At 50.6% G+C, this 10,199-nt stretch overlaps 1 protein-coding gene across 8 annotated transcripts in view; it reads right to left on the bottom strand.

Annotated features, from left to right (window-relative positions):
- Positions 1-6,237: 6,237 nt before the first annotated feature.
- Positions 6,238-10,199, bottom strand: part of Celf1 (CUGBP Elav-like family member 1) — a 91,844-nt gene continuing 87,882 nt past the window's right edge. For all 8 annotated transcript variants that reach the window (XM_023710852.1, XM_023710846.1, XM_004626964.3 and 5 more), the window contains one exon: positions 6,238-8,936. The gene's annotated coding sequence lies outside the window, so the exon portion shown is untranslated. The remainder of the gene's footprint in view (positions 8,937-10,199) is intronic.

The following is a 10,199-nucleotide window of genomic DNA, read 5'->3' as shown; positions in this document are numbered from 1 at the left end:
CTGGTCAGCAGGCGTTGTGTGGCTACTCTTCAGTGTTCATGGAGGGTGTCTGGGCCGTAGGATGATGGATAAACCATTGGTGGACACACTTCTCTTGGTGTACACTTAGAAGCAGAGCTGCTGGGTCCTGTGGCAACTGCACAGTTGGCTTCCCAAGGGGCTGCCAGCTGCCTGCCCCAGGGCCTTTCGGGCCCCTGGCTCCCTCTGCTCCCCATCTGACTGCCCAGGAAGTGCCACTAAGGTGAACCCACTTACCCACTCACGGAGTCATGGGTCACCTGGACACATTTATCTCTAGTGTCAGCACCTGCTGAGGTCACTTGAGCAGGCTCTTCCCTGCTGAATGATGGGAAGGGCCTCTGTCTCACCCCACACGGCATCCCCAGAGTCAGGCATGGCTCTGTACCCAATGAGTCCACCATGTGAGTGAATGCAGAGGAGAAAAGAGTTTCTGCCTGGAACCAAAATGCTGCAGGCTCAGCAGCACCTCTACCCTGGCCTGCCCACAGGAATGGAGCACAGTGGCCCCAGGACCTGGGGTCACGCAGCAACAGCCAGCTAGGTTGCTACCCCGCAGCTGTGGAGGTAGCAGGGACACTGAAGTGGGTCTAGGGGACAGGAGGGAAAAGCACATCTAGGCCAGGCCAGTGGGAGGGAGGCTGAAGGCTGGGGTCCCGGGTCCCTGTCATCTCAGTAGGCCCAGGGAGTCCCCCTCGGTAGCCAGCCATGAGGTGTGGCAGGAGAGGAGTGCGGACAGCTGCTGTCTACACCGTGAAAGTACCAGGACTCTAGTGATCTCCAGTTTGAAACCTACAGAACAAAGGAAGGCCTTTCCTGCCCTAGGCCACTTAAAGCTCCCGAGTGGTGACTGTGCTCACACCTGCGGCTTCTACACAGCAGAGAAGGTTTCCTTCAAGACTGCACTTCCAGGCCATTTCCCAGAATTCAGCTACTGCTCTGGCTTAAGGGTACGCTCCTGGGCAGGAGCCACATAATTTAGAACTGCGGAGGTCCAGTGAGGCGAGACCGACCGATTGCTCACTACTGTTTTCTTGGTGAAGCATCACTTGTTACAGATAAGGAAACTCGGGCACTGAGAGCTGGCCACACTGCAACCCAGACAGCCGGAAGCAGTGTGACTGGAGCAGCCCCACTCTCAGCCACTGTACCGTCTTGAAGAGGGAGGAGCCAAGCCCCAGTGTGGAGAAATCCATAGTGACCACCACTTGGCGCATAATAGCCACCAGGAGCCTAATGCAGAGCTGGGGCAGGGATGGGCAGGAGAAAGAGACCAGGGGAGGCAGAATAAAAGCTGAGTCAGGCGCAAGAGCCACGGGATGGCCTTTTCTAGGTCACAAAACCTCACAGGTTTGAGGGACAGCTGAGGGCGTTTGCTGCATCAGGGAGCAGCTCTGTCTCACAGCAATGCAGAAGGCAGGGCTGAGGTGCAGTGTTGGTACAGGGTGGGCGCTGGCTTGCCTGGCGGAGCATGGGCCCTAGCTCACATGCCTAGCCTCCCCCCTAAATGTTACCCTCAGGCCTCAAGCAGGGAGGGGTAAGGCGCATGTGTTCCCAGCTGGCTGGTGACAGTTGGCAGGTGGGCACTTTCACATAAAAAACCTACACTTCCTGCTTCCCTTGACAATGGGATGCTCAGGCAACCCTGGGCCTGTGACTGTCTCCCCACTTAGGTGACCGCCATGGAGGAGGAAAGTGGCTCTCAGTTACAGTCCCCACCACTCCGGATTCTCAGCCAGACACTTGAAGCCAAGGGTCATAAGACCCCTTCACTGGCCTTCCACGGGCTTCCAGCGGTGCCCCCTCTGCCAACATAGGTGTGACCTTGGGTCCCCCGCCCTGCATTTGTTCTCTCAGTTGTAGGATGGGGAGGGCCTCTCTCTGGAAAGTTTTCTGGGAAAAGCAAATGAGATCATAAAATACGAGCTGGCCCTGAAAACAAGAAGCTGTAGTCAGGGTTTTCAAGAGAAGAGATTTAATACAGGACACATAATTCACAGGACTATTCTGTAAATCACCCGAAGAGTCAGAATGCAGGACAGCTGTCCAACACTAGAGACCCCAAGAGTCCAGCTGAGGGCCTGGAGCCCACAGCAATATCCTACATAAGTCCGGCTGGAGCCCACGGTGATGTCTCAGGCGAGGCTGCATCAAGGATCCGCGCTGGAAAGGCCCCAAGGGCAGCAGTGGAAGCTCCAAAGTCTGCGCTAGCAGGAGGAAGGATCAGTGCCAGCAGGCTGAGGGGTCTGCACTGGGGCCAGGAAGCGACCCAAGGTGAGCACCAGAGCTCCCCTGAAAAGAACCGCAGCCACCCGCAGCGACAGTGAGGTCCTTGAACTCCTCTGATGAGAATAGCTTAGTTTCTATCAGGAAAGCCAGCACAGCAAGCTTCTCCACGAGAATCACAGCACCATCTCCCCCTCCAGTTCTCCCCTTATGCTGCTGGCAACAAGCCCCAGGTGGGCTCTCCACGCCCAGCACCACGCTGACTCAGTTCAGCTGGGCGTTACCAGTTGGCCATCAGCTAACCCACAACTTATGATGTTGAACTAATGCCTCTTAATTGGCTATTTGTACAGGTGAAGAAACTAGAAATAGCCTGTCCAACAGATTGATAAGCCATGAAATGTGATGTGGCCTCTAAGAAAGGAAGCAGCAGACACCTGGGTTCCAGATGGAAGCAGGCTGGGGACAGTACAGTGCCTGAGAACAAGCTGTGCTCCTCTGTATGTACACCTTTCCAGAAAACCCTGAAAGTACACTACCCATCAGTTTGCCAATGGACTGAGGGACAGGGATCCGCTCAAGGTTTTTTTGGTAAGGAGTTACCGGGAGTCAAACTTAGAACCTCACACTTGCCAGGCAGGCACTGCGTTGTGCTGAGGTAAATCCCCCGCCCCTCCTCACGATTTTTTTCTTTTTCTTTTCTTGGTGGCACAAAGGCTTGAACCCGGGGCCTTCCAACTGAGCTTCCTCAGGCTTCTTGCAATTTTTGAGACAGGCTTCTTGGAATTTTTAGGTGGGGCTTGAAGTTGTGATTCTCTTAACCTCCTGGAGCTAGGGCTATAAGCATGTGCCACCACACCTGGCTTCTGCTTTTTCAGACAGGATCTAAATATATAGCTCAGGCTGGCTTTGCACTTGCATCCACCCTCTTGCCTCAGCCTCCAGAGCATAGGAATTACAAAGGCATTATGCCAGGCCCAGCCTTTCTTTTGTAATAATCATTTAACGAAATCTACATAGACTTAATTTTTAAAAAATCTTTTATTTGTAAAGGTCTTACTACACAGCCCAGACTTGTAGTGATTCATCCTCCTGTCTCAGCCTCCCCAGTGTTGGGATTACAGGCGTGTGGTTTTGGTGGCTGGCTGGGCACAGCATGTGGTGCAGGGGGGATTGAACCTGGGTCCTTGAGCTTGCCAGGCACGTATTTAGCCTACTAAGCTATTTTTTGGTACCAGCAATCGAATTCAGGACCTTGTGCTTGCCAGGCAGGTGCTTATTTTTTTTTTTTTTTTAAACATTTAGTGTGTGTGTGTGTGTGTGTGTGTGTGTGTGTGTGTGTGTGTGTGTGGCCAACTCAGCCCACCAGGGGGCGCAGCTGGCTGGCATGTGGTGCTGGGGGATCAAACCGCGGTCCCTGTGCTTTGCCAAGCTTGTTCCAAGTAGGTGCTTTAGACCACTGAGCCATCTCTCCAGCCCAGGTGCTTATTTTTTGTCTGAGAGTCTTGCTATACAGGCCAGGCTGGTCTCAAACTTGCAATGATCCTCCTGCCTCAGCCTCCTGAATGCTGGAATTACAGGCATGCCCTATGACACCCAGCTGATTTTGTTTTCTTAAAGCAATACTTCTGCCTCAGCCTCCTGAGTGTTGGGATTATACCTTACCTGGACCCAGGAAAATTCTGAAGAGAAGCAACAGGCTTAAAGCATGAGAGATGCTATCACTGTACATAAAACCCAATTTTCGTTATCAGGTTCTCATATGTACTTCACACAAAATTAGGATCTCTAACTCATGATTTCACCATTATCAGTGTTCAGAGCTACACGCTACACATCTATAATCCCACCACTGTCAAGGTTGAGGGAGGAGGATTGTGGAGAGTTCCATACCAGCCTGGACTATCTAAGACAGACACCGTCTCCAAGAAAAAGTCTGAATAAAATGAAGTTAAAAATATATTAAAAAAAAAAAAAGTATTTAGGGCCAGGGAGATAGCTCAGTAGAATAAGCACTTGCCTGGCAAGTGCAAGGTCTTGAGTTCAATACCCGGTACTGCAAAAAAAAAGAAAAAAAAAAAAAAAAGTATTTGGTACAGGGTCTCATTATGTAGCCTGGACTCACAGTGACCCTCCTGCTTTCAGCCTCCCCAGCACTGGAACTACAGGTGTGAGCCACCACGCCCGGCCGCAAGTGCACCCAGGGGCAGGGCTGGTGCACCATGTGGTGCCAGGGATGAAACCGCAGTCCCTGCGCTTGTCTAAGCACACCCTTAGTCCGCTGAGCTATCTCACTGGCCCTAAAAATGCATTCTGAGTTGATCTGAAACACTGAAGTGGCAATGGTAGCAAGAACATTGTGAATAGAGTTAATAATGGCGCAAATTAGCTACAACTGGAGACAGGTGTGGTGGCACATACCTTTAATCCCAGCACCCAGCAGGCTGAGGAGGATCACTGTTAAGTTCGAAGCCAGCCTGGACTACAGTGAATCCAAGGTCAGCCTAACTACATTGTGAAACCCTGTCTCCCTGCCAAAAACATTACCACAGCAACTTTACTGCTGTATGAATTTTTTCACAGTAAAAAACAAACAGTTCTGGGGCTGGTGAGATGGCTCAGTGGTCTAAAGCACCTACTTAGAACAAGCTTAGCAAAGCACAAGGACCGCGGTTCAATCCCCCAGCACCACATGCCAGCCAGCCCTGCCCCCTGGTGGGCTGAGCTGGCCACACACACACACACACACACACACACACACACAAATAAATTAAAAAAAAAACACCAAACAGTTCTGGAAAAGCTACAGTTGAATTGGTACCAGATTCAGAAAAGAACTGCAGTTATCCGCTGGGTGTGGTAGAGCACACCTGTAATCTCACCCCTTGGGAGGCTGAGGCAGTAAACTTAGGAGCTCCAGGCCAGCCTGGGCTATCCTACACAGTAATGCTGTCTCACAAACCAGCCAGCGCGGAGTGTGGGGAGAGCCTGAGACCCTGCTCAGCGCAGACAGCAGCACCTTGCACACACAGGCACTACTGCAGGGCCCCAGCAAGCCGCTGGGACCATTGGGGCTGCAGTGCTACCGAGGGAGCGGCGGGAAGCAGAGCCCCTGGCCCCCAACTGCATGCTTGGGAGGGCAGAGTCCCAGCTACTTAATTAGACCTGGTTTGTCTTACAGGTATCCCAGGTTCTACCATGTGGTCTGGTGTCTGACTCAGTGGCGCCCTTGTACAACAGAGTGCCGGGCAGTGAGGGAAGGGCTGGGACACCAGGAGTGGCCTGTGTCACACACCCCTGATGGGGACCAGTCAGTGGACAGTAGCAAGGTCAACACGTGAATACTGACACAAAGTTCTGGTTTTAAACTTTTTAGAATAAGAGAACAATTAAAGGCAACACGTGGTTCCAAGGTCTTTTCGGGCTCTCAAGTAGCACAGATCAGGTTTGGGATCTCTGAGAAAGTATACAGCAGGTCACCCAAGGTGACTCTGCTTTCCCAGTCTCAGCCCCAGCATGATTGCCCCTGGCACAAAGGTGGGAGGGACCGCCCCTTCCCGAGCTCTGCCTGTGCTCTGTGCCCACTGGAACTGCTGCCAAACACCCCTGTGAGCCGGCTGTGAGGGACCTGGAGCTGTGGGGGCCCTGGTGAGGCTGGCAGCAACACAGAGGGTCTCACTCTTTAGCACGCAGCCCAAGACCCCCCGCGGGGGGGTGACCTGAAGGAATTTTGGAAGAAAAACCACCCTGGATGGAGCAAGCAAGCCCTGTAGAGAGACTGCTTCCCTGGGAAACCGGGCAGCCACTTCTGGAGAGGGCCTGCAGGGCCGGCTCGAGGCCCTCAGGGAGGCCCTGGCTGCAGGGGAGCTGCACACTGCCAGGGACCCGGGCACAACCTGATGCCTCCCCCACCAGAAACCTCCCCAAACCTCACCCCCACGGTCGGTCACCTGCCCCCCACGCCCAGCAATCAACAACACAGAAGATAGCATCTGTTCTTCTCAAACAGTTTAATAGCAAATAAACAAAGAAGGTACCACACTTGGCAGATACAAAATGACTTTTTGTCCGTGTGTCTGTGCAATTAAAACAGATTCAGGTTTCCCATTGGGATAAAAGGAAAAACACACAAAAAAAGGCGAGTCCTTTGAAACACATACTCCCTTGCTCCAAACTTGTAACAATTTTTCTTTTTTAATCCACTACACAAACTCTGATTGGGTGAGAAAAGTGACAAAGACTCTTCTTACCTTTTTAAAAACCATTAAAGTAAAATCCATAATTTTCTACAGAGTACAACACAACTTCACACAAAAAAGACATTTTCTTTTGCAAATCAAAACAGGAAAGAAAGAAAAGCTCAAACAAGGTCAAGGAAAAGCATTTCTACGGCTAAATCACGACTTGAGTTGATTGAATCCCATTGCTGCTGCAGAACAGACTGTGCGTTTGGTCATAGTGGCATTTTTTTTTTTTTCTCTTCACATTGTGAAATCACTTTACATTGTTTTCTAGTAGAAAAGGCAAAAAACTGTACAAAACCCCTAGTGTTAAATACGTTTGTACCAATAAAAAACTCACACAGGTTTGTCTCCAAAATGTAAAGTTTCTTTTTTTTTTTTTCTTTTTAAATTATTCACAAAAAGCAGCTGGAAATCAGAAAGACAGCTGCCGCTCCAGGGTCTCAAATCCATTAAAACCACCACAGAACAATTAAAACAATCAGAAAGGAAAAGGAAACAATGTCCAACGTTTGGCATTTGGTTTTATCCACAGGTTTTCCCAGAGCTCCTCTTGGAATTGAAAGCAAAATACATTGGCAAAGTTTCTCAGTCCCAGAAGGGCAGGCTTGGTGCCCCTACGAGGCGGCTCTGTGCAGTCAGACTGTGGGCGCGGGCTCTGGGCTGGGCCTGGCTTGCCCACCCACCTCCCTTGCTGGACGCTGGGTCCTCGAAGCTGCCCCTCCTGCCAGTAGAGTGACCTCCAGCATGGCCCAGGCAGCTGGCTGGGACCTCTTGCCCTCAGCAAGCACGCACTGACCATGCTTCTGCACCCACCCTGTCCCTCACACCTACCCCTCATGGTCCTGTTCCCAGTGCTTAGCGTGGAGGACCTGCCATCAACTCCTCTCCAGCTCCCTCCTACTCCTCAGACCCATGCTGTCCTCTCTTCTACTCTCCTCTGGGCTCTCCCTCTCCATTCACATTCTTCCTCAAGAACCAAGACCCCGAGGCTGGACGGAGTCACAAGAGAAGAGGGCAAGTTCCCCCTTAGGGAGCCTAAGTACTGGCTGGCCTGGAACCCAGGGTCAGCAGCCATGTAGCTCTTTACCCAATTAAGAAAACAATCCTTGCCTGACCCCTACCCCAGCCACCAAGCAGAGCAGAGCTGGGGAAGAGCTGGCTGGGGCGGGTGGCGCTCAGGGTGTAAACAGTGTGAAGATGGGTATTGTGCTTGTCACCTAGGAAAGCTGAGGCAGGCTGCTGCCATTCAGTGCTAGAGTGCCCTCCCCACTGGGCGCTGGCCTCCTGTGCCCCTTAGCTTCGCCGTCTCTGCTTCCCTGCCTGTCTAAGTCCCTCCCTTCAGCTCCCCTCCACAGTGACCCAGGTCCCAGGTGCCCTACTGAAACGTGATGCCACTCAGGGTGACAGTCTAAGTGCACAGGACACGCTCTACAGGCAGTTGAGGAGAAAGTTGCCACTTCAAAATAAACAGTACAATCTTGAAAAAAATAACCCCACAACAATTTAAAACAGCTTCTTTGAAACCCTTTTAAATCGGTCAGTTTTTGCACAAACTATAGAAAACAGAGAGGTGAAGGTGATATATACGAAGGTGTGAAGAAATAGCAGGAAACATGCAAAATTTGTTTTTTCTGAGCATAATCTTAGTGGGAAAAATATTCAAAATTAAAACATAAAAGCAATACAAAACCAAAACCAAAAAGATCAAAACATCACATTTTGCTGCGGAGACTGCAGGACAAGCATGAGGTGAGCTGGGGCTGCCTGGCTGGGCCACCCCAAGGAAGACCACAGAAGAAGTGAAAAGGGAGGGCTGGGGCCCAAACTGCAGCCTGCTGTCGGAGAGGAGGGTCCAGGTGTGTTCTGCAGTGGAGAACTCAGAAAAACAAAAATAACAACACATGCGGTCTCCTCAAGCCCCACAAACTGTATCAGCAAAATGTGCTCAGGAGCCTCAAAGGTTTTAGTGACATCCTTTATTGTTTACTTCAAAGTTGTCTTTAAAACTAAGCACACAGAAACAAAGCCTAGAAACGGACTGGCTGTGTGTTCACAGAAACACAAACACCACGCGGTATGTGCTAGTAGGGCTGCTCTGAAGACAATTACAAAGAATTGGAATCACAAAATCAAGTGGTTATCTTATGAAGTTCTAGAAAAATAGATTTTTTTTATATTCAAATGCAAGTTTAAATATTTCCCCTTCAGCAGTCGTTCTAGCAAAACCAATTTTGGCAGCACAAAAAGGAAAAGAAAAAAAAGGAAAGAAAAAAGAAAAAACAAAGAAAGAAACAAACATAATAAAAATACACGTCAGCATCAAAGGTCAACACAAGGTCAAAGGTGAGAGTTCAAGCATCAGAGAAGCTGAAGAGACAGGGATTTGGACGATGTACTTGACGCCACATCGACATGCTTTAGGCACAACGATGAACAAACGGCAGGAATCTAGAAAAAAAACAAACCAGAAAGAGGGAGACCCACTGAGTTACACAGAGCAATACATCCAAACAGAGAGAGAGAACAGACACTCACTGTGTGGACAGCCCTGAAATGAGGAGCAGGGCGGGGCGGGGCGGGATGACAGGGGACTTTGCACATGCTAACGATGGACACAGGGAAGAGTCAAAAAGGACACGGAGGACACCAAGAAAACATCCAGCTGCCAGAGACAGAAGGGAACCTAAGGCTTGGATTTCTCCCGAAGTGCCCAGTGGTGAGGAGGAGGTCTGAGGGGCCCTGGTTCTTCCCTCCCAGGGAGGAGTCAGAGATGCAGGCTGTGGGTAGAGGGGTCCTTCAGCAGGGAGAGCTGAGATTTCTGCTCCAACCTACGAGGAAAGCCCTTGGTTCCCAGAAATCCAAGCCCTTAGCTTCCACACCGACCCTGGCCACTTATATGGGACCCAGGAGATAGTGGTCTGCCCACATTCAAGGCAAATCAATTTCATGATGTAACCCAAGGAAGAAACAAAACTTCGGCAGAAAGCACATTTTAAGTGACACCTCCATGACAGAAAAGGATTGCTTAAGACTTGGCTGTGCGTCCCCACTCTCTGGGCTGAGCCCTCTCACATAGTGAGACTTAGAGGGGAGCAGCTTCACAAAACCTTCTTTGGCCCGGGAGAGAACTGTGCTCAAGGGCAGTGCAGCTGCAGTGCGACACACTAGGCAGAGGGGTCACGGGTGTTGGTCTCACCACTGGCTGCCTGCACAGCCAGGGCCCTGAGGGTCTAGTGCTCCTTTCAGAAGGGACAATATGAGCAGGCATGGGCCTTGGTGGGATCAAAAATGGCAGGCTGCACCTGCACCCAGGACAAACCCCTGGGCACTGGTGAGCCGCGGAGCTCTGGCCAAAGAGGAAGATAGAACAGAAGGTTGGGAGCACAGCACCGGCAGTGCCCAGGGAGCACAGCTCTCTCCTCTGCCAATTCACAGCATCAATGCCTTCCCCTTGGGTAGGGTAGCCGGGCTGCAAACGCCACAGAAAGTCAGTAGTTTCAATCATACACAGCACCCTGTGTGTACAACAATCACATTCTGGATTCTATAAAATCCTGGCCTTTTCCAGAGATATAATTTAGGTAATAAATATTCTCCACCCTGGAGCTGTATAAAACTTCTATAAAAATAGAAACGACATTCTTGGTTCCAGCCGGTTGGGATTCAGAACAGTATCTCCCCCAACCTAGCATTTTTCTTTTTTTTTTTTTT

The sequence above is a fragment of the Octodon degus genome, unplaced genomic scaffold (genome assembly GCF_000260255.1).
Source record: "Octodon degus isolate 3935 unplaced genomic scaffold, OctDeg1.0 scaffold00018, whole genome shotgun sequence".
In the NCBI taxonomy this organism is placed as follows: domain Eukaryota; kingdom Metazoa; phylum Chordata; class Mammalia; order Rodentia; family Octodontidae; genus Octodon; species Octodon degus.
This window is presented reverse-complemented; position numbering and strand designations above follow the sequence as displayed.